A 27743-nucleotide genomic window follows, 5' to 3' on the forward strand; every position below is an offset into this window, starting at 1 on the left:
AGCCAGGGTCATGGCTTCGTTCCAAGCTCTAGCAGATCAGAACAAAGGGCAACTATTAACACATGTCACCCAGTCTCTGGGTGGGCTCAGACACTGGCACGGGTCCAACAGAACGGGACCCCAAGGAGGAGAGGAAGACCGAGAGTGAAGGAAGGATGGCAGGTCAGTCCTGCTCCCTTCAGCAGGGGCAAGTGGTGAACTGCATCTTCTAGGAGAAGCAATGTCTACATTTGTTGCTGTACCTTTAAGAAGACAAGAAACCAGAGACAAAGAACAGAAGGAGATGTACACATGGGACTCCCAAAAGATTAGCCCAATCTCCCTGGATTCTCTGCCCCTCTGACCAAGTGTGTGGATAGACTCAACTGTCTGCTGTCTCTTTGCCTCTTCTAATGTGAGGTGTGATTACACCAAATAGGTTAAAGGTGTCTTTGACCATGTAAGGCCTTCTGCACCTCTAGACCTGGTTTTGAAAGAATCTGTGTTCGTGTTAATTCAGTTAGCAAAGTTGGAATTGCTCACACTGATTTCTGATTCTCAAAGACAAAATGAAAATCTATGCAAAATTTTATGGGGAGTTTGGTACTTTTTGTCCCAACAGCAATGCTCTTAAGAAGCAAGCCACCAGAGGCTGGGATCAGGCAAGTTTCGGAAAAAGTTCTTTCATTGGGTGGGAAGTTGGATCAGTGACTTGCAAGGTCCTTTCTAACAGTAAGCTTTTACGACATCATATCCCAGGGCAAGAAACCATCTAACAAGAAGTGTTTAGAAAAGATTTGACAACGTGTTTTACCCAGAGCGAAGTGAGCCCAAACATTTCAAACTAGAGCTGTCAACCAAGAATGTGTTTGCAACCAGGAAGAATTTAAAATAAACTTCAGCTGGCAATGGTAAACCTTCCCTAAAAAGGTAATCAGATGGTGAGTGACCCAACTTTGGAAGTGGCATTGAGAACAATGTCTACAAAATGCTTTCGCACTTTTTAACTCCAAATGAGCCAGCACACTTGTTTTGGGGGCCGAAACATTTGAAAAGTTAGGCTAATGGCATTCTGCTCAGCAGACAGCCGTGGGAAAGCCACGTCCAATGGAACGTGTGGTTGCAGCTCTTAAAAGGAAAGCAAAACAGGCTAAGTTCTGAGGAATGTGGTGCAGGAAGAAAGGGGCATGAAGGGGGCGAGCTGTGGTCCTGAGGCCGTGTGAGCAGGACATCCTGCCAGAGCGGGACACACCTCGTGCCCAGGGTGGGGGCGGGGGTGGGGGGTGGGTAGAGGAACGCTGAAGTACTCACCTTCCTCGCTTCCCCCTGAGGCCACTCCAGACCTTCAAGGCACCATATTGGGAAAAGAGTTCATTCCTTTGGCTCATAGCATTCACCCACAGGGACCTCTACCTGCTCCTAGCATGGGGGAGAGTTTGGCTTTGGTTAAATATAATACTTTATAATTTTTTTCATTGTGAAATAGATCATACTTAACAAAAGACTATGCATGACGTATGTGTACAGTTTAAAGCATAATAATAAAAACCAAGCACCCACCACCCAGCAGCCCCATGAAGCTCCCTCTGTGCCTGCCCCTCCCCGACTGTCTCACTCTGCCTTCCCACCCCAGGCAAGCCACTGACCTAACACATGGGATTTCACCCCCTTGCTTTCCCTTACAGCTTTACTCCATTTGTAGTGAATCACTAAGCACTGCAGTGTCTGATGGTGGTTTTGAACTTCATGTAAGAAAGCCATACTAACTACAGTCTTCTCCATTTGCTCTTTATGTTCAACAATATTTTTTGAAATTCACATGTTGACATGTATGTTACATGCCAATATGTGTAGCTGAAGTTTATTCACTTTCCTACGTAAGATTCCACTGTGTGAACATACCACAATTACCACAATTCTCTGCTCCATTATTTATGGAGTTCTGGATTGTTTCTTCTTTTACTTATTATACCCAAAGCAATTACGAACATTCTTGCACATGTCTCCTGTAGAATATGAGGAAGAATCTCCCTAAGCCACAGCTGGCCAGAGTGTGGTCTGCAGACCCACCACCAGTGCCCGGTCTGCCACCGTTTTGTGAGATAAGGAATTGCTACAGCTCAGGGGTCAGCCGGCTGGTTTTGTCTGGGGAACACCCGGGACTGCACAGGCCTCGACTCTGGTATCACACCAGGCCTGCCCAGACCCTCCGTACCTGGCCTTCCCACTGCGGTTTATCACCCAGAGGGCGGTGGAACACCGCCAGGATGACTGCTTTCCCACATCCAAATATAACCCGCATAGATATGGGAGGGAAGTCAGCTAAACTGCAAAACTCCAAGAATTCCATAGCAGCTGGGTCAGCCGGGGAGGTCCTTGATAAACGGAGAAGGAAGAAGCAGCAAGTGAAGGGCTCTAAGAAAAGGCAAGAGGCTCCCGAGCAACACTCAATCCAGAAATAATGCTTTTAAGAGCCAGCAGAGGCTTTTAAATCACTTTTCCACAGAACTCTAAAGCCTTTGTGGGCAGTTCAGCCTGGGGGTGGACACAAGGCACAAGGACAGTCGCTATCACGGCTCCTGGGGCAGACAGAGCAGACCCAAAGGTCGCCCCACCCCCACCCCCATCCCCCAGACAAACAGGCCATCTGGCCTCAGCCTGTTTCAGAATCTCCCCAACCTGGCCAGGCCCCTATCATAGACCTGGTGGGCCCCCCAGGTTCTCTCAGACCTCTTTTGACAGAGACTGTGCCCTCACTGTAGAGTGTCTTCTCTCTGTTTTGAAGGACTGCTCTTGGCTGCTGAAATCCACCTTGCCCGCAATTACAATAGCTGGAAGGGGCTGACTATCAACCCCACCCCCTGTGGCCCTTAGCTGACGAACGAGGGTGTGTGGGATGAAGGGGTGGGGTATGAAAGCCCACTCTCCTGACTTATGTCGAGACAACTCTGTCTCTCCCACGGAATGCACAGAGGTATATGAGAGCAGGTATATGAGAACTCTGAGAAGTAAACAGTAGCAGGGGGACTGAGGAAAAGCACCTCCAAACTGGTGGCGAGTTTGCCGGGATTTTCCCCCCTAGTCTCCCTGCCTGCACTCAAAGCAGCTCAAAGCCCAGATGGTGGGGCACAGGCTGTGAGCTCCAGGGGCAGCAAGCACTCTGGTTATGGCTCAAAGCAGAAAAGGGAACAACTCCTAATATTCAGAGAAAATGTGGGAAATCTCCCATTTTTCTGTTTTTAGTTTTTTCCTTTCTGCTTCTCCCATGCCCTGGCCACCAAGCAGTCCTGTGACTAGCATGCCGGGTACATGGCACTGAGCTCCAAGAATATGATACTAGTGGTTAATATCAATGAACAATATTCTGTGAGTACCCAGCTCAGGACGGGTCATCCCGATGCTGAATGAGGGAAGCTGGAAGAGAAAGTTGTACTACTTCTTTTGAGAGTTTTATTTCCCAGCTCCCACTTGACAGCATGCCACATTATGTTCCTTCCTCCTTTTCCCCTCTCCCTTCTTCCCCTCCCTCAGTCAAAAGAAGAGACAAGCTTCTCTCTGAGAGCACATGTTTTGCAAGAGCTGGAGAAGAATTAGACCCACTTTCTCATCCTCAGCTTCAAGCCCAGACTGAGAACACTATTGGAGCATTAAGATGGCATCTGAGCCCTTGCATTCCAGGGAGCAACATCCGGTACCCCCCCACCCCCCAGACACAGGACACAGATAGAGAATCACAGGGCGACACAGGAAAGGATCCTAGGGAAATTGCCAGACTGCTTTTATCTGATTAACCTCTTTCCTGAGTTCCAAATTCCTTACCTACACTTGTTTCCTCCTTATAAAAAAGGTCCTTTAAGGTACATAACCCTTTGTCTTCCCAGATCGCCAGCCATCAGAAAAAGCGCCCATAAAGAATCAGTCCCTGCTTGTTGGTTCTGGTGGCAACAGGCAGCCCAAACTCCATCTTCCCCAGTTTCATACCCCCTTCTGCATCAATGGTTTTCTCAAACTCCCATCACTTGGCTGGAGGTGCAGGGAGGGGAGGAGGAGCACGCAGCACCCTCTCCACTGGGCCACCAGCAGCACCACCTCCTCATGTTCATGGGATAACAGTGGATGGCAGGTTTTTAAGAATATCTTTTAGCAAATCCTAACACCTCTCTTTAGAATGTAGGGTACATGACTCTTCTTCCCTTGGGGACTTTGCTAGGACCAGACATATCCTTAACATTTTGTCACACCAGATTTTCTCTTCGTGGACAAGTGTAATTTATGGAGATATTAAAAAATATCTGAAAGTCAAATGATCTGCCTCCTCCTTACTACTTATAAGAAAAGGAGAAAAGAAAATCACCATGGATCATTTTAATTTGGCTCAGCAGACACTTCAACAGCTCTCCAAGCAGGCGATGTGCCCTGACCACAAGAGGTCTGGTCCTAACAGGGTGGGGGTCACAGACAGTGTCCTTCAGAAGTCAGTTCCCTTCCACCGGAGTCAAGGAGCGAAGGACCTTCCCCACAACGGGGAGGCCTGGAGGGTGCACCTGCCAATCAGCGAGCCATCTGCTCACTTTCTTTCTCCCAGCTACACACTAGATTTAAGTGCCTCAAAAGTTTGGTATTTGTAAAAGAATCATAATGCAGATGGTTTTCTTGATTTACATTGTTCAGAAGAGGAGAAACTGGGTTTTCAAGACAGTAAGACCCCCTTGCACAATTTGAAGACGGAAAGGAAAGGAGGGAAGGGAGAAGGAAGAAAAGAAACAAGCCTAAGGTGAGACAGAGGAATTAGCCTGATGAGGAAAATAAACCCCGAAGGATAATAGGACTCCTTATCTTAACAGGCGATGGAACTTCATACACTGTCTCTTCAAAACTTTCCCCAAAACCTCAGCTTTGTCTGATTTGTAATCTATTTCAGATACACCGAAACATTCCCACTTAAGACCTAAAAGCCTATTGTTAATAATGCACTATATTTCTATCTGACTTTATAATTTTCCAAGCATTTTATTGTTTTCAATTCTCATGACCACCCTGTAGGGTAGAAAGGGCAAGCATTCTCATGTTTGGAGGTAGCTAAGGCTCAGAGAGGTGAAGTGAATGATCCAAGTTCACACAGCCAGGTAGCAGCAGAACCCAGACTGGAAGTCAGAAACTCTCATGCCTGGTTCAGTGCTCTTTCCTCTCCATTGTGCTGCCCAGGGTCACTTCTCAGGAAATGCCAAAGACAATTCTGAGGGTGAGAATCAGAATGGAAAACCAGTGTGTGTGTGTGTGTGTGTGTGTGTGATGTGAAAAATGGAAGAATTATTTTTTTACCCATGGGCCACTGTCAAAAATGTTTGGAAACACTGCTTTAAATAATAACACCTAGTCCAACCTCCAGCTGTTACAGTTAAATGCTTTTACATTCCCCACAGATGTAAAATAATGAAAAAAAATGTCGTTGTTTTTTTTAATGCAGTAAACAAATTTGGGGCCTTATTTTAGTAAAGATCCAATTAACCAGAATGCTCAGGGAATTTAATGTCCTGGTTAATTGAATCTCTGCATTAATGAGGACAGACTGAAAACCCTGTCAAGATGCAGAATCATAGAACTTCGTAGGTGCAAGAGACCTTGGAAATCAGTTTTCATCAACTCCCGCACCTTCCCGCCTGCAGAAGCTGAGGCCCAGGAGAGGGAACAAGTGGCCTGGGCCCTGGAGACAACGGGGGTGAAGCCAAGGCCCAGGCCCCAAGACTGCCCTCTCAAAACTCCTGTGAGACTGAGCTGGATCTCGCTGAAATCGTCCATAGCCCTTGGGGTTGCTTCTGAAAATAAAACCCCAGCTTTCAGCTTTGTCTTTGCCATTTGCCTTTTTGCACAGGTCAGTGCAGTTGGTTTTACAGAAAATCAGAGCAAACACACAGACCGGCCGGTGGCATCAAAAGGCGGAAGTGACTGAGCATCTTTCTCTCTTTGAAATATTAGAATTCATTTTTCTTTGTTTGCTCTGATCTTCTTCCTTCACATGTATTATTAGTATTCCAGACGCAGGGCAAGAGCCTTCATGAAATATATTTTTTATGTTGCTTGAGGCTGAGAAAGTCTGTTTAGAACCCTGTAAACCATCCCCATGACCACCGTGTGGGACCGTCCCTCCACACAGGCTACCATTTAATTTATTCTGCCATGTGGATACTGAAATGCAGAGCACTGTCCCCCAGTGACACACACTGTTCTCTGTGCATAATCTTTCTTTAAAAAAAAAAAGATTTTATTTATTTATTTCCAGAGAGAGGGAAAAGGAGAAAGAGAGGGAGAGAGACATTATTGTGCAGTATCAGTCGGTTGCCTTTCGCCCACCCCCAGCTGGGGACCTGGCCCGAAACCCAGGCATGTGCTCTGACAGAACAAGTGACTCGAACAAGTGACCTTCTGATTCACAGGCCAGTGCTCAGTCCACTGAGCCACACCAGCCAGGGCAATGTGCTCATTCAATCTTTCAACACACATACAAGCACCTACTATGTGTCAGGTACTGTATCAAGTGCTAGGGATGCAACAGGGGGTACAACAAAAAAAATCCCTGCCCTCACAGAGCTTACATTCTAATGATAACAAATAAACAATAAACAAAACCACAAATATATATATCAGATGATAAAAAGTGTGAAAGAGGGTGAAAAAAGCAGGATGTAGGAGAACAGAGATGGCTAGGGGTGGGTTGCTGCTATTTGGGGTAGAGTGGGCAGGGAAGGCCTCACTAATCAAGATACAGAAACCTGGTGGACGTAAGGGAGCAAAGCACGTCACTCTCTAGGAGAAGAGAGTTCCTGGCAGACACACGCACACACACACACACACACACACACATTAAGTGGACAGCATTTGGAAATACCAGGGTACAAATACTTTCTATTAAGTACCAGTGATTTCTGACTTTAGATACTCCTTACCAATGACACAGTCCTGGAGGTTTTTAGATGTCGATTCAGGGATAAGGCAAGTTACCTTGGTTCATTCCATCCACAAGCAAAAGTGCCAAGTCGAGGGACTCTGTAATGAAATATGCAGATGATCCTTGCCTTCAAGCATTAGTGACCAATCAAAAACATTACCATTCACAGCCACCAGGGCTGCAATGGTTGTAAGAGTGTTGCCAAGGCGGGAGGTGATGACACCAAAGTCTTCCCGGGACCCTGGAAAGGAAGAAAGGGAGTTTCAAGCAGAGGAAGTAGCAGGCATAAGGGCTCAGGAGTGGGAGAGTGGATGGTGCACGCAAGGTCCTCAACATGTTGGGAATGATTGGACGGTGAGTGTCAGGAAATGGGGATGGAACTGGGCAGAAATATGGATGCTGTTCTACTCTCTATAACACTAGGAAAAGCTTCCCTGGTGGCAGCCAGAAGAGCAGGACGGGTTGGGGACATGGGGACTGTGAGAGGGCAGGCTGTGGAGAGGCAGACAGAAGCCACGTCAGAGAGTCACAGATTTTAATACTTGAAGCAGAGGAATAATATGATTGGATTTGCCTTTTATAAAGATTTCATTGACACATAGAGGATGAAAAGAAGGAGAGACTGGAAGCAGGAGACTCAGTGAAGAGGCTCAGAGGCTGACAAGGCCAGAGTAACCCAGGCGACAAAGGCAGGTGCCGGCCCCACGTGACTGGCAGGGACACAGACAGAGTGGGATGAAGCTGATAGCAAGTGAGAGGACAGGACTGACACCCAGTTGGTGATGGATTCAATATTGGGGCACAAGCAACAAGTTTAGGGGAAAAGGGAGTTATTCCCTCATAAAGGGCAGAGCTAGACGTTGAACTCTGTTCTGCTGGCTGTTCGAATTACTCCAGTGACACGCGGCAGCGAAGACCAGGGTGTGACTTTCACAGAGGTTGGCCTTAACTCAGTGGTCGTAGAACTGGCCAATGAATTTGAGTTAGTAGATTCCAGCTGCAGAATATCATAGTAGACAAGATAAAATATACAATAATGTGGTTAATTCTTCAAAAGCCATACCAAGAATTACAGATCCAAATGAGTACTATCCCTTCCTTGGAAGCTCGACCTTTATTCGCACAGGGCTACCACTGCTGAGAACCACTTCGGACTTCTTTTGGGGACCTCCCTTTGTGACCCTATCACCAAAGCTGGGAAATTCTCATCTTTTTAGGGAAAATCTAGTGTTTTCAAAAAAGAGGAACTGTCACCTGCGATAGTCAGAGGAGTGGATGCCTGGGACAGCGTAGGTGGGAGCGTGGGGATAGCAGGACAGGAAGACTTGGGGCACAAGGGAGCTCTGGGCTGATGGGCGTGTCTATTATCTGGGTTCCAATGATGGTCCCATAAGTGTTGGCACTCATCAGAATGTACATTGAACTATGTGTGATTTACTGTATGTCGATCACATCTTAATAACACGGTTTTTAACAAGTTATCCGTTGCAAGGAATAATGACTAAGGCTCATCATCATGCTGAGGAATCCCCCTCTTTATGTTTTTCTAATTACAATTCAATAGAATGGTTTTCTCCTGTGTCTTCTAGACTGACTTGAAGGCAGTTCTCAATTGTGGGGTTTTGGGGGATTTTTTGTAAAACAAACAAACAACTGGTGGTAGAATTACTGAAATTGGTTGATCTGCCTCCATTATAGGAAGTCCAATGTGGGCATCTAAGTCCTAGAATGTATGTTTTTCAATTTTGTAGGCATGTTCTGAATCGAAATTGAGGTATAATGACTTGGTAGCTTCTGGTTCTTTCACTCACACTCCACGAGGGGCATTCTTCAGGTCTCAGCTCTCCTTATCTGTAAATGTGTTTTTCCCTTTCCTTAGCTTACATAGATAAGGATTGGATAAGAATAAGTACCATTGCTTCCACTCTCTGGGGTTTGGGTTTCAATAAGAGCCAGCCTTATAGAGCTGGGGTTCCAGAAATATTTTCTTGCTCTCCCCCACCTAACCCCCACCCCATCCTAGCCAAATACTGTCCTCTGACCAGGTTGCCCATGTCTGGAAGTCTACCATCAGAGAAGTCCTTTCTTCAGATTAACGATCCCGTTCTCCAAGAATCCCATTTGAAAATAGAATCCTGGAGGGCAGCCCTAGATGATGTGCCAACAGGGAGAGGCTGGAAGTAGCCAGGGGATACCATGAGGATGCTGTGCTGTCTGTCCAAGGCCACCAGTGGAGGGAATAGAAGTCCAGAGAGGGAAGACAAGCAGCCACAGACAACCGAAACTAAGGCTACTTCCTTATCTTAGTCATTTATCTATTCATTCAGCATGCCTTTACTGAGCACCAACACCCCCACTTTAATTCTACTTCTGGATTAGTGCCCAGTGCAGCTATAGAAAACAGGAAGTTTAGCAAAGTTGATCAGCAAGCTAAAACTCTGCCCTAATGTACATCAACAGCAAGCAAGCTGGTCTACCAATCAGCAGCTGGTCCCACAATAATTTAAAGGCAGATGCTCCTATCACACTGTTAGCAGCAGTTTGGAATTAAATAAGACAGGCTATCGACAAATGGAAGTTTCAGGGAAGAATTAAAAATATGAATGCAAGGCAGGTGGGGATAATATTAAAATAGTTCATCTAAAAATAGTCTAATTCCACCCAGTGGCCAAAGCCTATTAGGTTTCATGTTCATTTGGGTTCACAGTTTGTCTGTAGCCTCCGTTGGCTTGGTGGGGCCAATGTTAGCAGGGAAGAGGGTCTCTTCCATGTTCTTTCTCCTCAGCCCCAAACGAGCCCATTATCCAAATCTCAGCCCAAGAACTTAGCGTTTGAGGGACTGGGAAGAAAATGTTGACTGTGGAGCTGTCAGGAGCTGGAAAGGGTTAGGAGTGCTTTAGAAGAGAAGTTAATAAGTATTTTAAATCCTCCTTTTGATTCATGTCCCTTCCAGCAAACAAAGTTGGAAGCACAATGGAGTCATCCATGAAATTCTCAGTCACTTGGTGCCCCTGTGTGTCAGGCTCCAGGGATGTCGCAGAGAACGAAGCAAGGCCCCAGAGAGGAGAAGGTCACATCCCGCTGTACCCCAGGCCAACAGCCCTACAAGCAAAATCCACCCTCAAAACTCATTCATGAGTCTGGCACCCCTGCTCTCTTGACTGTTCCTTTCTCTGAGCCATTAGAGGAGGCCAAAGAGGTTACGAGTGGCCAACGGCAAGAGAAAGTGGTCAGCGAGAGAAATAATGAATCCGAGAAAGACCAGAAAGACACTGATGGCAGGAGAAAAGGAGGCAGACACAGAGGGCGGCTGAGTCACATGGAGGAGCCTGCAATGAAGGTCACCAATGCCCACCGCAGGGTTGCCCAGCCAGACATGACCTGGAGCCACGCTCCAGCCTGCCTCTGTGAGTGACTCCAGCTGCCTCCTGTCTTGCACGTCTGTGCGATGCTCCTCGCTCTGTGTGCGACATTACCACACTTCCCAAACTCTCCCTACTTGAGTGTGTTCAAGACTTCTGTTCCCCACCAAGGTGTCAGCCCCAGTGCAATTTTGCAAGGAACCCCCTGCATCTGCTGAACACAGAAGGCCAAAGTCATGTGTGGTCCCAGGAGGCCAGGGAGGAGGCCTCTCCACAAAGGATGAGGTCTCAGCCTCACACGGCCCTTTGCCCTTTGAGAACCAAGAAGCCGAACCCACAGGCTGTTTCTCTACTGGGCACTTAATTTTTCTTTTTAACAAATCATTCTGCCAAAGTTTAGAGGCAGCAATGTGGTGTAGTAGAAATAAAACTAGAGCAGGGGTCACAACTCTGTACCTTCCTTAATTAGCTGTGTGAGATTGGCCCGGCAATTTAAGTCTATGCCCTAGATTTCTCATCACAAATGCAGGACAGAGACTATTCGGCCTACTGCCTGGAAGATTTTATATGATCACATACAGATGGGCATAAAAAGCCGTGGGAAAGCATCTGTAAGAACTATACTATTTCATGAAAAGTAATTGAGGGTGGGAGCTTTGAGGGGGCACCGCCCATGCCAACCAGCAAAAGGAACAACTACCACCCAGGTCTCTGCCCAGCATGATGTACTCAGCACTAAAACAGCCAAAAGATGAATGTCTGAATCTCTCTGTCTCTCTCAGACCACAGAAAACTCTCACGTAATTTCGAATTCCAAAATGTGTGAGTGTCGTGGCACATCAGCTGGCTTACATCCTCGGGGCGGCCCACGGGCTGCCTTGCCACCACACGGCACGTTCCTTCCCAAGCACATCCAAAAGCAGGAGGGGAGGTCGCTCTTAAATGTCTCTTTTTATTTGGACAGAAACTTGTCCAGGAAAGGTTCCCTCCTCACACACATATGCCCAACATAGACGCAGTTGCAAAAGGTGCTGGAAAAGATTTTCAGCCTCTCCAGTAGGAGTGGGCACCGTAGGCAGGAAGATGGGGAGGTCAGGAGTGCGAGGGGGCAGCATGGGAAAGACAGCTGTAGGGCTAGTGACAGGGTTCAGATGGAGTTCATTCTCATCAAATGAAGCAGAAGGTATTTGTCCCAGAGCATTAATTGGCCAAGAAAGTTGTTATGGGGCTGATGAAGCAGATTCTGAGTTGAGCATTCATGAGAGATTCCTCAAGTTACTGTGCAGAACTGGGCCACCAAGTAAGCTGCTGCCCTGGCCTGTGCTCAGAAAGTCAAAGGCAGTGGAAGCACACTGCCACGGCCATCGTCAGGAAGCCACCAGTACTGCCGCTAGCCCCTTGACTGCACAGTGTCTGCTGTGGCCCACACCAGCTCAACAGAGAGTCCAACCTGCCTCTTGACCCCTATAAGGCCAGAGACTAGACAATGAGATCTCAGCTACATCTACTACAAAAAAACCACGCACCACCCCAACTGAATTTGATGGCAGAATCTCCGTCCCACCTCAACTTAGTGATCCAAGATTTATAGGAGAGCATCCAATGAGCAGAATCAAATCACAGCAGAAGTTATAGCTGCAAGAGAGTCTGAGAAATGTAATTGTTAGCTCTCAACTCCCCCTAATACAGGAAGGCACACCAGAACAAGAATGGAAGGTACTGAGCTCCAACTCCCCTAAATCTACCACAGCAAGGAGCCGTGTCGGCCGCACTCTTATTATGGCTATAATTTCTGTCTTTAATTGGGTTGGTTCCCATGTTCAAGGGGAGAGGGGAAGAGGTTTATCCCCGAGTTCTGGGTGCAGCACATGACAATCCTGGAAGAGAGGCTTGCTCTTTCCAGGTGCACACAAACCTGAAAAACCTGGCGCCGATACACTCATCTTCCAGGATAAGGGAAAAGCCCATCTGAGAATGGAGCCAACTCAGACAAGGCAGAGCCAAGAGGCAGAGGGAAGCTGGAATCAGGCGACATTCTTTAACCACTGGTTTCAGCCACTCCTGAAGTTATCTGAGCTTGTCAGGTACATGAGCCTGTGTCTTCTCTTTTTGTTTAAGTCCATTTTCATTGTGATTTGCAAAACAAAAACAAAAAAAGGATGCAAGAATGTTGTCCAAAACCCACTGTGAATATTCCCTTTAACACAAAGGAGGCGAACACTGGCTTATTATGAGTCCCCCTGCTCATTAAGAGCTAACCACTCACGCTGAAGTGAGGAAGTCCAGAGACAATGGAGAGAGGTGAGCAGCTGGAGCCTGCAGCTGTCCAGGCTTTTCTCCATTGCTGTAAGGACTGCTCTTGTCCCTGAATCCCTCATGGACTGGGGATTTGTTAATTTTGCTCAGAAAGTTTACAGGGGTCTTAACAGTTTCCTTGGGGATCTCATTTAAAAGTAGTAATAACATTGGAATGCATTACTGTATTTTCAAAATATTTTGTATATATTGAAATTTTTGCACAGAGGACAAATAAGTCAGTAAATTAATTAATAAGTACGTATATATTTGTCTTCCAGTCTTATGTCAAAGACGTTGCACATGTGAAATGCTCAACATATTCAAGCTGATTTTTTTAACCATTGTCTGGATGAGGAGAGACAAGAGGCCCATGGAGTCTGAAGGTCCTCAGCCTGGAATGCACAACAGGGCTGGGAGACCCTCAGGGCGTCGGCGCATAGGGACCCCGAGAGGCGCCACCAGATCCCGCTTTGGGAATGGACAGCTGGTCCCCCCAGATTCTGAGAGGTTGTCAGCTGAGAGGTCTCAGCTGTCAGCCCTCTTTGGGAATTATTTCGGTTGAAGATTACTGCCTCACCCAAGGTCACGCCCCCCTGCAAGGGCAGTCCGTATCAGATGACTGACGAGATGCTGAAGAGAAGGCTGGGCTCCCTCAGCCCACCCGGGGAAACTGAGGACCCACCCTTGCTGACAGGCATTGCAGTGTAGCTCCCCCTCAGGCCACTCCTGCTCCTTCCTTCCCCTCTCCAGGTGTTGACCCCCGGGGCCTTCCCTGTACCCTCTTGCTCTCTGATCTCCATCTCAGGGTCCACTTCCCAGGAAACCCCCTGTAGGTCTGTGGCATAGGACAGCAGTTTCTGGACTGAGGGATTTAACCAGATGTAACAGAATACAAACCAATTTCCATATTGTTCACCAGCATCTATTCCTCCTGCTCCCTCCCTGCACCCCTGCCCTGCCTTGTTATGAAACGATCCTTCATAGTCTAGCTTCTCGGCCCACCTTCTCCATGAAAATTCTCCCAGCCCCCTGAGCAGCGGTGGTCTCTCCCTGTCCTGGACCCCCACAGCACGTTGTGTGACCCTCTCTCTGGATAGCTGTTTGGGTCTTTGACCTTTTGCATTTCTGCCACTGAGTCTCTGAGTCTGTAAGTTACCTTCTCTGGACCAGTTTCCTCATCTGTACAATGGGAACACGGGTACCCCAGAGGGTGACACCAGCAAACTGATACACCGCCGACCCCAGCGCCGGACCCTCGTAGAAAACTCAGTGTGCCCATCTCCTGTGTCCTGCCTCCCTTTAGGGGCTGCTCCCCTCAGGAACACTGGGGTTTGCTCTTTTCGTGCTCTTTCAGGGAGGGTGGAAGCAGCACGAGCCCCCTTGCAGGTGCCCAAACTTCTCACATCCTGTGCTCTGTATGGGCTGGCTACTTGCAAGCAGCAGTGGCACCACTAGCAGCTGTGACAAGACAAAGGACTCACACAGGTACTGACTGCTAAGTAGTCACACTGCAGTCATCTTGCCCTAGAACATCTAAACCTTTGCCTATTTTTAGGATCAGAATTAATTTTCTGGCTTGGTGTGAGCAGCCAGGATGGGGGAGGGAATTAAAGGTGGATGGGGTTTCACTCCTAGGTGCACACCCAGAGGAATTAAAAGCAGGGACTCTGACAGGTACTTGTCCGTCGATGTTCAGAGCAGTGTTACTCACAATAGCCGAAAGGTGGAAACAGTCCAAACAGATAATCAGATTAAAAAGCATGATGTATACATACAATAAAATATTATTCAGCCGCAGAATGAACTTCCAGTATATACTATAATGCGGATGAACTTTGAAACATTAAGCTAAGTGAAATAAGCCAGACATAAAAGCACAAACGTTGTATGATTCCATTGACAGGAAATATCCAGAGTAGGCAAATTCATAGGGGTGGAAAGTAAATGAGAGATTATCAGGGGCTGGGGGAGCCCAAAGTGGAGAGCTGGTGCTTAGCAGCGGTCCCCCCACATTATTGGCACCAGGGACCAGTTTTGTGCAAGACAATTTTGCCACGGACCAGAAGCAGGGCCATGGTTTGGGGGATGGATTCAAATTTGTTGCGGTCAAGCTCAAGCTCCCCTCCTGCAGTGCAGCCCGGTTCCTAGGAGTCCACGGACCGATACTGGTCCTCAGCCCAGAGGTTAGGTACCTCTGGCTTAATGTGTACAGAGTTTATGTCATGAATGAGGGAAAAGTCTTAGAAACGGAAGTGAGTAAAACAGCTGTGGTACATTTACACAATAGAATACTACCGGGCCATAAAAAAGAAGAAGCTCTTACCATTTGCAACAGCATGAATGAACCTGGAGAGCATTCTGCTGAGTGAAATAAGCCAGTCAGAGAAAGACAAGTACCATACGATCTCACTTATATGCGGAGTCTAATAAAAAAATAAACTAACAAACAAAATAGAAGCAGACTCATAGATATGGAGAACAGACTGTCAGGGAGGAGGGGTGGGGGGCTGGGTGAAGAAGGGCAAGGGATTAAGAAAGCACCCTCATAGACACAGGCAACAGCAGGGTGATTAGCAGAGGGGAAGTGCAGTGAGGGGAGGGAGGAGAGCCAGAAGGGGGATAAATGGTGATGGAAGGAGATTTGACTTGGGGTGGTGCACACACGCTAGAATGTGTAGACAATGTATTGTAGAATTATACTCCTGAAAACCATAGAATTTTATTAACCAATGTCACCCAATAAATTCAATATAAATAAATAAATAAATAAAGGTGGTGGTTGTGAAATATTGTGAATATAATCACTGCCACTGAGTTTACACTTAAAATGGTTAATGTGGCAAATTTTTATGTTACATATTTTTACCACAATTTTTTACAATTGATATCATAATATAGCCCAAACTACTGAACTGAACTTTAAATGGATGTTGTGTAACATGTGAATTATATCTCAATAAAACTGTTTTCAAAAATAGATTCTATTTAGTCTACTTGTTTATCCTAGAGCAAATTCAGAGAGGTGTATAAATTCAAAGGAAAAAAGAACCCGACCCATAACTGGACAAAGACGTGACATCTTCAGCTCTGGCCTCCGTCTGGACTGTCTTCTTCCCGGCGCCCAGAGCCGGCCTGCAGAGCCTGTCACCAGCGGTTTCTGAATTTTCCTGACAGTGACCTTCCAGGGTTTTAGTCATTTCCTCTGGCAGCTGAAGCACCCCCCAACCCCCACCCCGGCCCCGGCCCCAGGGCAGGGCAGTCCTTGCACAGATGCTATTGGCCTTCAGGTGCCTTTGGAGCAGAGAGAATGACTAATCCTAGGAAAGGCTGGCTTCTGAGCATGGGTGGGGCTAGGGGTAGGGACCTCAGGAACCTGGGAGTTTTGTCCCCTCAGGAGCCAGGAGTCAGAGCCTGCTGGGCTGGCAGTAGAGCACTCGGAGCAGTGGTGACGGGTTGATGGGGTGTAAGAACCTCCATGTCTTGTGGGTCCACATTCCCTCTCTCAGTTTAACCCCAGATGCACTGCACCAGCACCCACCCACTGACCTACCTCAGGTCCTGCGGGCAGGCACTTCTCTCAGGCTCAAAGACGGAACTCAGCACAAGCAATTAATTAGGGAGCCCGATTTTTATCACACAGGAGTCAAGGACCCAGATGCCCATAAGGGCCAGGTAGGAAACCTAGGTGAGCAAAGCAGGCTTCATTCGATAGATTTTATAGGTGAATTTCTTAATATTGATTTTATTGTTATCAAGTATCTCAATTTTTAAATATTTCCTGAATATGCCAAACCCAGGCATGAGTTCATGCCTTTAATTCAGGCTGTTACCTCCGGGTCTGGCTTGTCAAATGAGTTTTACCACGCTCCCTCAGGGTGAGCCTTATTAACCTGGTTTCTGCAAACAAGGCGGGTCCCTGTTGCCAGGCTCCAAGACAAATGGCATGATATCCCAAGGCGTGGGCGAAGGAATACTGGGGAAAGGGCAAACGAACCAAGCAAGGATCTGCACTGTGAGTGCAGACAGCGGCCCCTTGCAGTCACGCATCCTCACTCGGAGCAGTGAGCGGGGCAGGGAATGGCTGGGCCCTGGCCGAGGGCCTGTGGCAATGGGGGCCGCACCCCAATCACTCTTTTTGCACGTGGCGCACCTGTAAGAACAAACTTGACCGTGGTACCAGGCAGTCTGGATTTGCCAGCTGTTGACAGAACTTGTCTGAAAATGCCAACCGCCCACACCTTGGGGTCTATGGGACACTAGAGACCTTCCTATCAGGGAAAGAATCATGGGGCCCACGGGCTAAGTTGAGATGCAGCACCTCCTATAGGAAGAAGGTGGAAACCTCTGATCCAGTCCCAGCTGGCTCAATGTCCCAGCTACCTAGAATAAGCATCCATGGTCACTTCAGACAATTCTGGTCATTGCACCACACGAGGAAACTGAGGCCCAGAGAGTTTAAGGCGTGTGGGCAAGATCACATAACTGGTAGGTGGTGGCATCCAGGTTTTACATCAGGATTTTCCACCACACCACATCTCATGAGCATCCTTGTTGCCCACCCTGTGGTCCTCTGTGGCTGTGTGTAGGGCCTCACTGTCTCCTGGAGGGGCCCATGGGGTCAGCCCACCCCTAGGTGTCTCAGGTTTATGGTGGAGGTGTGGGAGAATCCTGCTGCTCCCCCAGGTTTTCCAGGATACCGGGCTGGGGCAGCCATGAAGACACCAGCAGTACAAGGTCACTGCGTGCTGCTTATCTTCTGAGATTTCCAGATGGCAGGATAGCTTGTCTTTCTCTTTCCTTTTAAATTGAATTTACCATCTTTCAGTGCCAAAGGCAAACCGGGAAAATAATCCATACTAACTCAGCTAGATACAGATACCATTAACGTCTCATCTTCTTTTCAAGACAGCAGAAAATCTGGCTCAACATAGATAATAATGAAGTCGCACTGTGTGTGTGCACGTGTGTGTGTGTGTGTGTGTCCCTACGTGATGCCCTTACCTCCCATGGGGCTGTGCAGTCTGGTTTTACAGCCAGCCCACAAGGGTCGAAGATTGCCATAATCTGCACAACTCTAACAGAAGGCAAACAGAACACAGCGCAATGTATACCCTGCACTTTCTGTCATTTCAGAGTCTCAGAGAATTTCATGTAGGGGAATCCCAAAAGTACTTTAAACACCACCCACCCACACACACACACACACACACTACCAAATCTGTCCTCTCCTGTCCTCCTCTCCAGCTCAGGACGTTTCAGGATGTGTTTGTACCCTCCTCCACCTCTGCTTCGCCCAGGCCTGAGCAGGCTTTATGACCGCCCCATGGGGCCATAGTGCTGGCCTTGACTCTGTTTGGAAAACTTTGAGCCTTCCCCCTAAGGATTCATGTGTCCCACTGGCTGGCCTTTATAACAGAGACATTCTTTGGCTCCTGTGGTGTGCCGGAATAATTTTGCCTTGTCTAAGAAGTTGTTGAAGTGACAGCGTCACCTGTCTCCTGGCTCTGTCCCAAATCTTGGCTGTGGCAGTGTGAGCACCTAATGTAGACACACAAATGCCCTGGGAGAAATCCCTGCCTGGAGAAAACAGGACATTCCAAAGAGTGCCGGCAGCCTTTGGAGATCCAGCCTGAGGAATTCCGGAGGACATGCAAATGGCCACCAGCTACAGAAGACACAGGGACTCTAGACAGATGGTCTGGGAGGGCAGGTGACTCGGGGGTCACAAAGCATGCCCTCTGACCCACTCAGAAAGCATTGGCCAGGGAAGGACCCAATGGGGATCCAATAGTGACCTTGCGACCCTCAACCTTACTGCCTCAATAATGGGCAAATAACGGCAAACCATTAATAAAGGCAATTATTCTTCTCCAATGTGCTAGCTTACTCAATTTGCAGGCCCAGGGACAAGGCTTGTCTGTCTGGGATGACAGGGAGCTGAAATTCCATTCTTTAATCATCCTTATTTTTAGTCATGGGGACAAGGGAGTTAAATTACTATGTAATCATCCCCTTGGGCTGAAATCCATTTGTTCCTATGAATCTTTATGGGAATTTTAGGCCTATGTTTTGGGTCTTTTTTTTTCTTTCATAACTTCTATTTTGAGAGCATAAATAATCTTTAAAAAATGACTTAGAAGTCAAGATTTGCTAACCTGTTTAAAATTGTGTTATTTTTCCCTCTCTCTGTTCTCTGTCATCATTTCCCCCCAAATCACTTAAGTCCCCCCACCTGAACACCTACTACACAGGGAATGCTATTTTGAAAAGTCATCTTGCTTTTAATAGATAACTGCACAGAGCAGCAAGGAGGCACCGGGGGAGGCGGAGTACTGTGCTCCTCATGGGATTCAGAGAGCAGCCGCGGGGTTGGGAACTCAGCAGTCAGCAAAGGTGCTGGTCCTTTTCATGGCTCTGGACGGGCCAGGTCTCAGCTGAACGTCAGAGCATACTCCTGATCTGTCTGCAACTTTCATTTGATGATCTTGACCTTTCCAACTGAGTGTGTACCCGTGGCAAGCTTCCCATTGGTTCAATGAGCCTCATTTGGAATCAGATGAGTAATTATGTCCTTTCTGGCTTCCTACTTCATTCCAGTGTGCTTTACCTAACCGGAGCCAGCAAGAGCTGCCTCAAATGCTGCGTCCCTTTCTACTGAATTTACCAAGTTTGTTTGACTAGGGAGAAAATGTTAATCTCTGAAAGTGTTTGCAGGCTGGGAATCCCCCCTCCCCCTTCCTGCCCTTCCCTCCCCCACCCCCCATCTTTCTTCTTCTTTGTCAATTTATGTGATAATATCACCTTGATCTTTAATCATCTTTTTTATCTTTCCAGTTAGTGTCACACCTTTGAACTCGTCTGGGAAAGACTGTAGGGATGGAATGGCAGGTGAGTGGGGGAGCCTGGCAAGCAGTGAGCTAAGGGGCTGGCCCGAGAGTGTAGGTAGAACATGGAGACAGTTTCCAACAACGAAGCGCAGCTCGCCTAAGCTGTTACCTCGATCCCCTTCCCATTAGAAAGAGAGGGCAGAGCCCAGGCGAGCTGTACTTGATGTGTAACTAACCAAAGCCTGGCTCTTGGGATGGGCCACCTTGATGAAGGTCATTCCAAAGTTGGTGGCAGGTGTGAGCCTAAGACCTTGCTCTCTCCCATCCTCCCACTAGATCAGAGCTTCTCAAAAAGTTGTGGCCATAGAATCATCACCTAAAACAAAATTTAGGCAGAATCCACTGTTTAAAGCAGCAGCAGCTGAGTTGCTGGGGGCAAGGAGTGTGGGGAGGAAGGGATCAAGCTTCCTTCTCAGTCTCCCCTTTCTCCGCCCTCTGTCCTCACAACACCCCCAGCGAACATCCTGGGAACAGGGCTCGGGAGCCACTGAGCCTCTAGACCACACAGCCTCCTTTAGGCAGAAGGACACTGTAATCTTAGCCGTCCCCACCCCCACTCTCCCTTTCCCCAAAGAGGACAGGAGGACAGATGCTCAGAAGTAAATGAACTGAAATTCAAGTAGAAGAAATTCCTAGGGGCTGTTTACTTGGTGTTCCATGCCTAGCAGGTTCTCTGTCCCCTCTGGCTGAATCAGCCCTTTGGGGGCATGGGCGGGTGGCAGACGGAGCCAGGAAGCCTGGGCAGTGTTGGGTGGCAGTGCCCCTGGCTTGAAGACTCATGATGTCTGATACCTGCCCACCTGCTTGATCCTTCCCACATCTCTCCCTCTTGCAGACAGATTCCTGGCTCTGTTGCATGGGGTTTCCTCATGCTTTGTCATCCCTTCTATACTGAGTCTATGTTAAATTAGACAGCAGGAATTTGGAGGGGAGAGAAGATATGGAAATGTTTATACCCAACAAAGTCCTGTTGTTGTTTTCTTTTAACTCCTGGGCAGTGCTTAGCAAGCACCCAGCAGAGCAGATCCAGACTCCTCCCAGACACCTTCTGGGACAGGAGGAAGTGTGCTGGGCCTGGAGCCGGGGGCCAGGCTCGGCTTCCTTCTCTGCCACAGACCAGTCCAGCGGGCCCGAGCACATGTCTTGAGTTGCTAAAGTTGGCTTTCAATGAAACTGAAAGGTGGTTTCTCAGGACCCTTCTAGCTCTACTTTTGTGTGTAACCGGCCACCGATCTGGCAAGCCCTCAGCCCCTTTCCGAGGGAAGGGGCCCAGGAAGCTCTTCCCGTGACGTTCCTCTGGATGGTGCCCTGCATGTGGAAGAAAACCAGCCGTGCGGTCCTGCTCAGGACTGCCGGGAACAGAGAGGGTGTCCAGAGCCAAAAGCAATCTGCACACTGGACAACACGAGGCCCGCCATCAGGGAGGCTGCAGGTGAGTGCTTTATCCAAAAGGGGTGTTCCTTGCTGATGGTGACTGGACCCTCAGACCCGCGTACGTCAGGAGGATGAGTGTGAGGTTCTTTCGGAGAGTACACTGGAGCCGCCACAGGAAGACAGAGCGCTCTCAGTCAAGACTGGCCATTGTCCCACTTCTTCAAGGCACTCCCACCGGCCAGCTCTGGGGTGCCATTGTTGAGATGGCTTTCTGCAGCTCCTCACTTTTCTTGTGGTCTTCAGTCAACATCCACCTCCCTGGGAGAGACAGGCTTGTCTTTTCCTTGCAACCCAAAAGCACCTAGAGGGGATGATTCCATTCTCCTCTACAAGCAGGTCGTGATGAGTCAGGCCTGGGTCCCAAATCACCTGACACCCTGATGTCAGCGTTGGGCATGACTTCTCCTTCCTAATCCAACACGCGGGATTCAACATCTCGTGGGTCAAGGCATTGGAGCAAACTTTTCTTCAGATTCAGGAGCCCTCAGTAGTTTATTATTAACTAGTAAGGTGACCTAGAGAAGGGTGCCTGACCTCCATCTCCAGGTCCTCAACATCTACCTACCTCCTAGGGCTATTGCACAAAGAAATCAAGTGTGATCACGCATGTGCCCCTACTTAGGCATACTCATTGACTACACAAACATTTGTCCTTAACACTCAGACAAAGAGTGAAGGGCACGAGATGGCAGAATGTGGGCAGTAAGAGAGCTGGTGCTGGAGTCGGAGGTGACTAGGTTCGGATCACGGCTCTGGCACCTCCTACAAGGGCGACCTTGAACAAATGACTTAGCCTCTCTGTGCCTCGGTTTTCTCATCTGTAAAATGGGGGGTGATAATAAAAGCCCCCTGCTTCAGAGGGTTATTAATTAGGCTAATGTCAAGTGCTTAGAACAGTACCGAGCATATAGCAAATGCTCGATTGGTGTCTGTTATTATTAAGAGCAGCACAGTCCTCTGGCCAGACGCTCCCACTGCCCTCCTGTGCACATTGGAACGAAGCCCTTACCATGGGCCTCGGGCAGGGAAGCTGGGCAGGGCGGTGGGTGCCAGCACTCCTTCTCCCTCAGGTGCCGGGTCCTCTGTTCAGCTGTGTTTGTTCGGTGGGGCCTCCTGTCACTCCCTCCTGCCCGAGAGCCTCAGCATCCCCCTAGAAAAGAAAGACAATCGGAATGACCTGTCCCACAAACGGTCACAAGGACTGCTTCATGTGTGGTGTCCCAGAAGAACCCCCAACTCCATGGTTTCCCAGGGGTGCACCCTTCTGTCAAGGGAGCCTGAGCAGAGGTTACAGAATCCCAAAGAGAAACAACTTGGGCCCAAACAGCTCCCCTGGAAAAGTACAGTGAGTTATTTTTGCTGTAAATACATTTTAAAAAGCAATTCTCCATCATGAAAAAGATATAATAAAAAATAAATTAAAAAGTAAAAATAAAAAATGATCCCCCAACTTTTCCTCTGACTTTAATTTTCCTGATTAGGGTCACCAAAGTCCTCCTACCCCCTTGAATTAGAAATGAGGTGGAGATTGTAATAGGAGTTTTATTTCAAGAATGTAGTCTATTCTTCTCGGCAAAGCCCTTTATTGGGAGCAACAGTTATTGACCCCATGGGCGGGCCCTAGAGTGGGGAGGTCATGAACTCAACCTGCAGGGACCTCACTCTGCCATTCATGAGGGAGCAGCTTGAGCCAGGGAGACCCAAACCCTGAGGGCCCGGCCCAGGCTGACCACTTGGTGTGGCAAAGGGCTGTGGGTGGGGCAGCAGGGGGAGGGCGTCTCTGCCAATCATCACTCTGTTGTTTCTGTAGTGGTTCTAATGCAAACTGTCCAGAGATGGTATCACATGGCTCCTCAGAGCACCCCCCCCCTCCCCGAGCAGGAGAACTGGGGAGAAGGAGAGCAACCACCGCATTTCAGCGACTCCTTTGTGTTTGGTTAGCTGCGGGCTGCATCTCCACCCTCAGCGGCAGCATCCGTCAAGGACAGCATTCACGTGCAGCCAGAAGAACCTCTTTGGCTCTGAGTTCGGATTTCTTAACCCCCAGATGTGAGCTGTGAATGGCACAGAGCAATGACCAGTTCTTGGTATTTGCTCAGATGGCAAAGAGACCTTTGTCCTTGAATCAAATCCCAAGCCAGACCTTGGACTCTGTTGCCCCGGCTTCAACTGTTGCTTCATGAGTGGTTCCTGACGAATGTTCCGTGTAATCAGCAGTAAGAAATAGCTCGGCTCTGTCCTCGAGCCGTGCTGAGGATGCCAGCGCCCAGCCCGGGAAGGCCGTGGGCGGGGCCGGGGAAAGAGCGGCTGAGCGTTTGTGTTGGGTCACCCCGGTTGCACGGGCCCTGTCACACGACGTGTCGTTTCCTCCAGGAGAAAGTGGCTCTTTTACCTTTTTCCACCTCAAAAATATGTTTTTAAATTCAAGATATTTTCTGAAAAATGTAAGATCATTTAAGTGGCAAAGTCTATGACAGGTGTGATATTGTTAGTATGAACCCCACTATACAGCCAGGCTGGGGCCCATGGCGTGACATGAGAGTAAAGCATTCTTTCCTTCAGCAAGTGTTGGAACCGGTGTGAAACCCACACAGCCTGCTACGTGGTGTACACGCTTCTCTCGCTAACACACAGCCTGTCGTCGCAGAGCTGGCGGTTCGGCAGTGGCAGTCGGAGCCTGATTAAGTCACACCGTAAATACAGAACCGATTAGGGAACCTCACCCAAAATAAAAACACCGCCAAATTGCATTCTTTTTTAAGTGCAAAGAAAGGAGAACAAGAATCTGCTTTTCCCTATGATAAATATATCATTAGCAAAGGATCTCCACCTCTCCCATCCTCCCACCCCCTACTTCGCCCCTGCACCTCCTCCCCCACCAAGTGGGGGTGGGGCGGTTGCACTGGAGTGACGTTATTGCTTAGAAAGTGAGAGGTCGTCCCCTGGGGAGAGAGAGAGGCGTCCTTACCCTGCAGAGTGGTCTAAAGTAGGCCACAGCAGCTGAGAGGCAGCTTGCTGGGGGAGTAGCAAGAATTCTCGGAGGAGCTGAGCTCCAGGCTGTCACCTCAGAGTCGGGAAGAGATGGCAGACTCCTACTCCGGAAGTCTTGTGGAAGGGAACTGAGACTGTCGGACCCCACTGGGGGAAATGGGACTGGAGTGAACCAAAGGGTAGACGGGGAGCCCAAGCAGAAAATTATCTTGACTCGCCCAGGAAACTAAGGACACAAACAATAACTCGGCTTCCACAGAGAAGTGCATGTGGTCTTGGGGAAAAGAAGGAAGAAGTTGTTCAAGCAGAAGCACTGGCTTTTCAGGCCTGCTTTCGAAGACACTAAATTCAGCGTCGGGGTTGGGGGGTGGAGAAGAACAGGAAACCAGAAAGGTTTGGAAAGAATTCCGGGGCATAATTCGGTCAGTACCAGCTGAGCCTCTAACCTCCGAATGGCATGTCTTAGACGTGCTGTGCCCTGACGTTGGTCTGCACTTCGCTGTGCACCAAGAGGCTGGAGGGGCAAAGGCCATGAGCCCAGAGGGCCCACTTTGGAAAAGCCATTATCCTGGGTCGGCTGCCTCTGGAAGAGGGTGACCCATCACACAGAGGGGCAAGGAAGGGTGGCCAGAGGTCTCCCCTTGGTGACGGCCTGAAGCCAGGTTTCACACACTACCTTTTGTGTCTGTTTGGTTTTTGCTTTTTAATTTCTTTGTTTATCTTTTATTACTCTCTAAATAAGTTCTTTAGCTGGAAAGAAAGAAAGAAAGAAAGAAAGAAAGAAAGAAAGAAAGAAAGAAAGAAAGAAAGAAAGAAAGAAAGAAAAGGAGGGAAGGAAGGGAGGGAGGGAGGGAGGGAGGAAGGAAGGAAGGAAGGAAGGAAGGAAGGAAGGAAGGAAGGAAGGAAGGAAGGAAAAAGCCGTGCTTCTCAAAGCAGGGTCCCTGGACCAGCAGCAGCAACAGCGTCACCTAAGAACTTAGGAATGTAAATGCTCCACCAGACCCCAGACCGAAAGCTACAGAAACTTGAGGAGTGGGGCCGGTGACCTGCATTTTAACAAGCCCTTCCTAAGATGCCAAAGCAAGCCTGCTTGAGAACCATCATGGGCGTTAGCAGAAAGGCAGGCCCATTGAACTATGAAAGTACTAAACATTTCCATTTTGCTATTTATCGATTGATGTTTGGCTGCCGTATTTAAATGTTCTTTGCAGGACTGCACAGGGTTTCAATGACTTACAGCTGAATGTTTACAGGATTATTATGCACATTTTTGCGTCAACTATTTTAACCTTGGGGATGAGGAGGAGGCACGACAGGGCCAGGATGTTATTTTGATCCGCTCCACCTCCCTTTTTTGTCTAGGCTAGGGGAAATGCAACAAAGTAAGCAAAGTAACCAAAGAGGTGTGGGGTGGAGGAATGCACTGTGGCTGTATCTGGCTCCCTCTGAGCTGTCAGAATGGGAAAAGCAACTGGGAAGGGTCCTCAAGACCTGCACCAGCTGGTCTTTCCCTTTGGAAGCCAGACCTCGGAGGGACAGCCTGTGACAGGTGAGTAACAACAGACTACTCACACGCTTTCCTTTTCCTTTTTCAAGTTCAATTATTCTAGCATTTCTCAACACCCACTTCCTGCCCACCCCCAGGGAAAACGGAATTTTATACCCCCGGAGACTCATGACACCCTCGGTCACCCCTTAGCCCCACTCCCGCCCCTCCCCCCAGCCACATTTTCTGTCTGGCTTTCTCAGTCTGGGTTCCAGCCAAAACATTCCAAGACAGAGGCTTCCTTTCTGCCTGGCTCACGTTGTCAAGCAAGATACATGAGGCCAAAGACAGATATCTAGTCGGGGAGGCAGAGATCTGTGTTGTCCCTAACGCTTTTGGCAGGTAAAGAGGAGGAGGCCGCTGGGGCTTTTGCGTAATGCCTGGAGGCAGCTCACGGAGGTGGAAAAAAGGGGTTGTTATGTAAGCAAAGCACGTGGCTTTGCACACTGCTATTCACCTGTTGCTAATTAGTGCACTGCCTGTCTTGGAAAAAAAAATGTGCCTGCTTCTGCAAGCTCACCCCGCTGTCAGAGTGAAGACAGAGACGTGGTCTAGAAGGGTTCAGTTCAGTTCAACAAAGACATTTATTAAACCATGTACTCTGTTAGGCGGTGGGGTTACTGAAATGAATAAACCAGGGTCCCTCTTCACAAGGAGCTCGTGATCAAGAAGAGAGACACCAGCCAGTAGACAGTCCTTTACAATTCATGCAATATGTAATAGGAAAGCATCTCCAGTACATGTGGAGGTCCTGCAGAAGTGCTTTGAACGTTGAGGCAGGCTGGCCTGGTGGTTTCTCCCAGAAGGGGGTTCCAGTGAGGCCGGAGACAGCACAGGAAGAGCTCTGAGACTGTGCTGCTCTTACTGGCCAGCATCTGGCATCCTGGTTGCCAGGAAATGCCTTTTATCACGTAGGTAGAATGAATAGTAAACCAAGGCAGGGATGCAGAAGAGGGAGACATGTCTCACCCGCTAACTCAGCAGTCCTGAGCCTGGTCTGATAATATTGCCAAGTGTTCCGACATCACAAGAAATACTATGTTAGCAAGGAAGGAGGGCAGTCCTTGAAACGACTCTATGTAGCACTTCCACTATCTGCGAAAGCCCTGAACTGTGTATTCACCCCAAGGCCTGGAAGGGGGAAGAGGACAGGGTCCACAGTGCCCAAAGAAGCAGCCCATCAAACAACTTTGGTTAATTGTCTACCTGTGTCACTATCTGTTTTATGAGTGAGTCCCTAATGCTTACAGAAACAGCCCATAAGTAACTTCAGGTAACTGCCCTGACTTTAATTAACTGCCTCCTGTCACGTATCTGTTTTACAAGATGAACAAATGGAGTCTGGAGCAAGATAAGGATTCGGGCTACCAGACCCCACACACACCTAAGTTTGAGTTGTCATGTCCCCCGGGAAGAGCTGGCACCACATGTACCCATCAATCAATGTGTAACTTTTTTACTCCCATCCCACCAACTGTGTGAGTCCTCAAGACAAAGGACTCACTCTCTGGGTACTCCGGGTGTCCTTGGCCCTCTTGGCTCTCCGGCCATGCAGCCTCAGGCCACCCCAGGGCTTGCCACCCCCACCTTCCGCTGCCCTCACTTCCGCCACCCTGCTATGCCCTGAACCTATGCCTTTCACCATCACCACCACCCCCTGCCCCCAGCTAGGCCTGCCCTCTTCCATGCGAACAGATCACTAATAATCTCTGAATGCATGCTGAGTTTTCTAATCTGTAGCTCTTTACATGTGTCAGCAAGAAGAGGCAGGTCTCCCATCAACACCAGACAGAGAGAACAGTATCTGCAGAAGCTGGGGAGCAGGGCCACAGTTCTCAAATCCCGAAACAGTAAATTAAGCTGAAGTTCAAGTGCCAGGGGCAGAGTCAGGAAGGCTGCCCCCTTCTGATGGGGCCAAAACATCTGAGTAGGAGAGCCAGAAAGAAGAACGTGGGTGAGAACAGGCTAGGACTGAATGGACAGGGAAGGGTGGGGAGAAGGGAGGTTGGGGACATTGCCCAACAGCCTTGGAGCATGGAGGCCCTTAGGGGCCAGGGGACTGGGGGATGCTGGCTGGGGGAGCTGGCCCAGCTCAGATGGCAGGCATGCTGCTGCTGGCTGCATGCGGACCTGCGTGTTCCCAACTAGTAAGCCCTCTTACTAGTGCTGCTAGTAAGCAGCTGGGGTGCTGCTCTGCTCGAAGAAAGAGGGTGATCCGAGGCCCAGGAACCTTTTGAAGCTCCTGCACGTGGCCTAGTGTGTCTGGGAAGGCACGAGCAGGGGATAAAGGGGACAGTCCC

The 27743-nt window shown here is 48.7% G+C and overlaps 1 long non-coding RNA gene across 1 annotated transcript; it reads left to right on the forward strand.

Moving 5' to 3' along the window:
* The first annotated feature begins 4653 nt into the window (after positions 1-4653).
* On the forward strand, positions 4654-27074 carry LOC118501058. The gene is made up of 3 exons (XR_004903624.1): positions 4654-4665; positions 9633-9635; positions 26260-27074. It is a non-coding gene; the product is annotated as an uncharacterized LOC118501058 (long non-coding RNA).
* Positions 27075-27743: the final 669 nt, after the last annotated feature.

The sequence above is a fragment of the Phyllostomus discolor genome, chromosome 6 (genome assembly GCF_004126475.2).
Source record: "Phyllostomus discolor isolate MPI-MPIP mPhyDis1 chromosome 6, mPhyDis1.pri.v3, whole genome shotgun sequence".
Lineage (NCBI taxonomy): Eukaryota > Metazoa > Chordata > Mammalia > Chiroptera > Phyllostomidae > Phyllostomus > Phyllostomus discolor.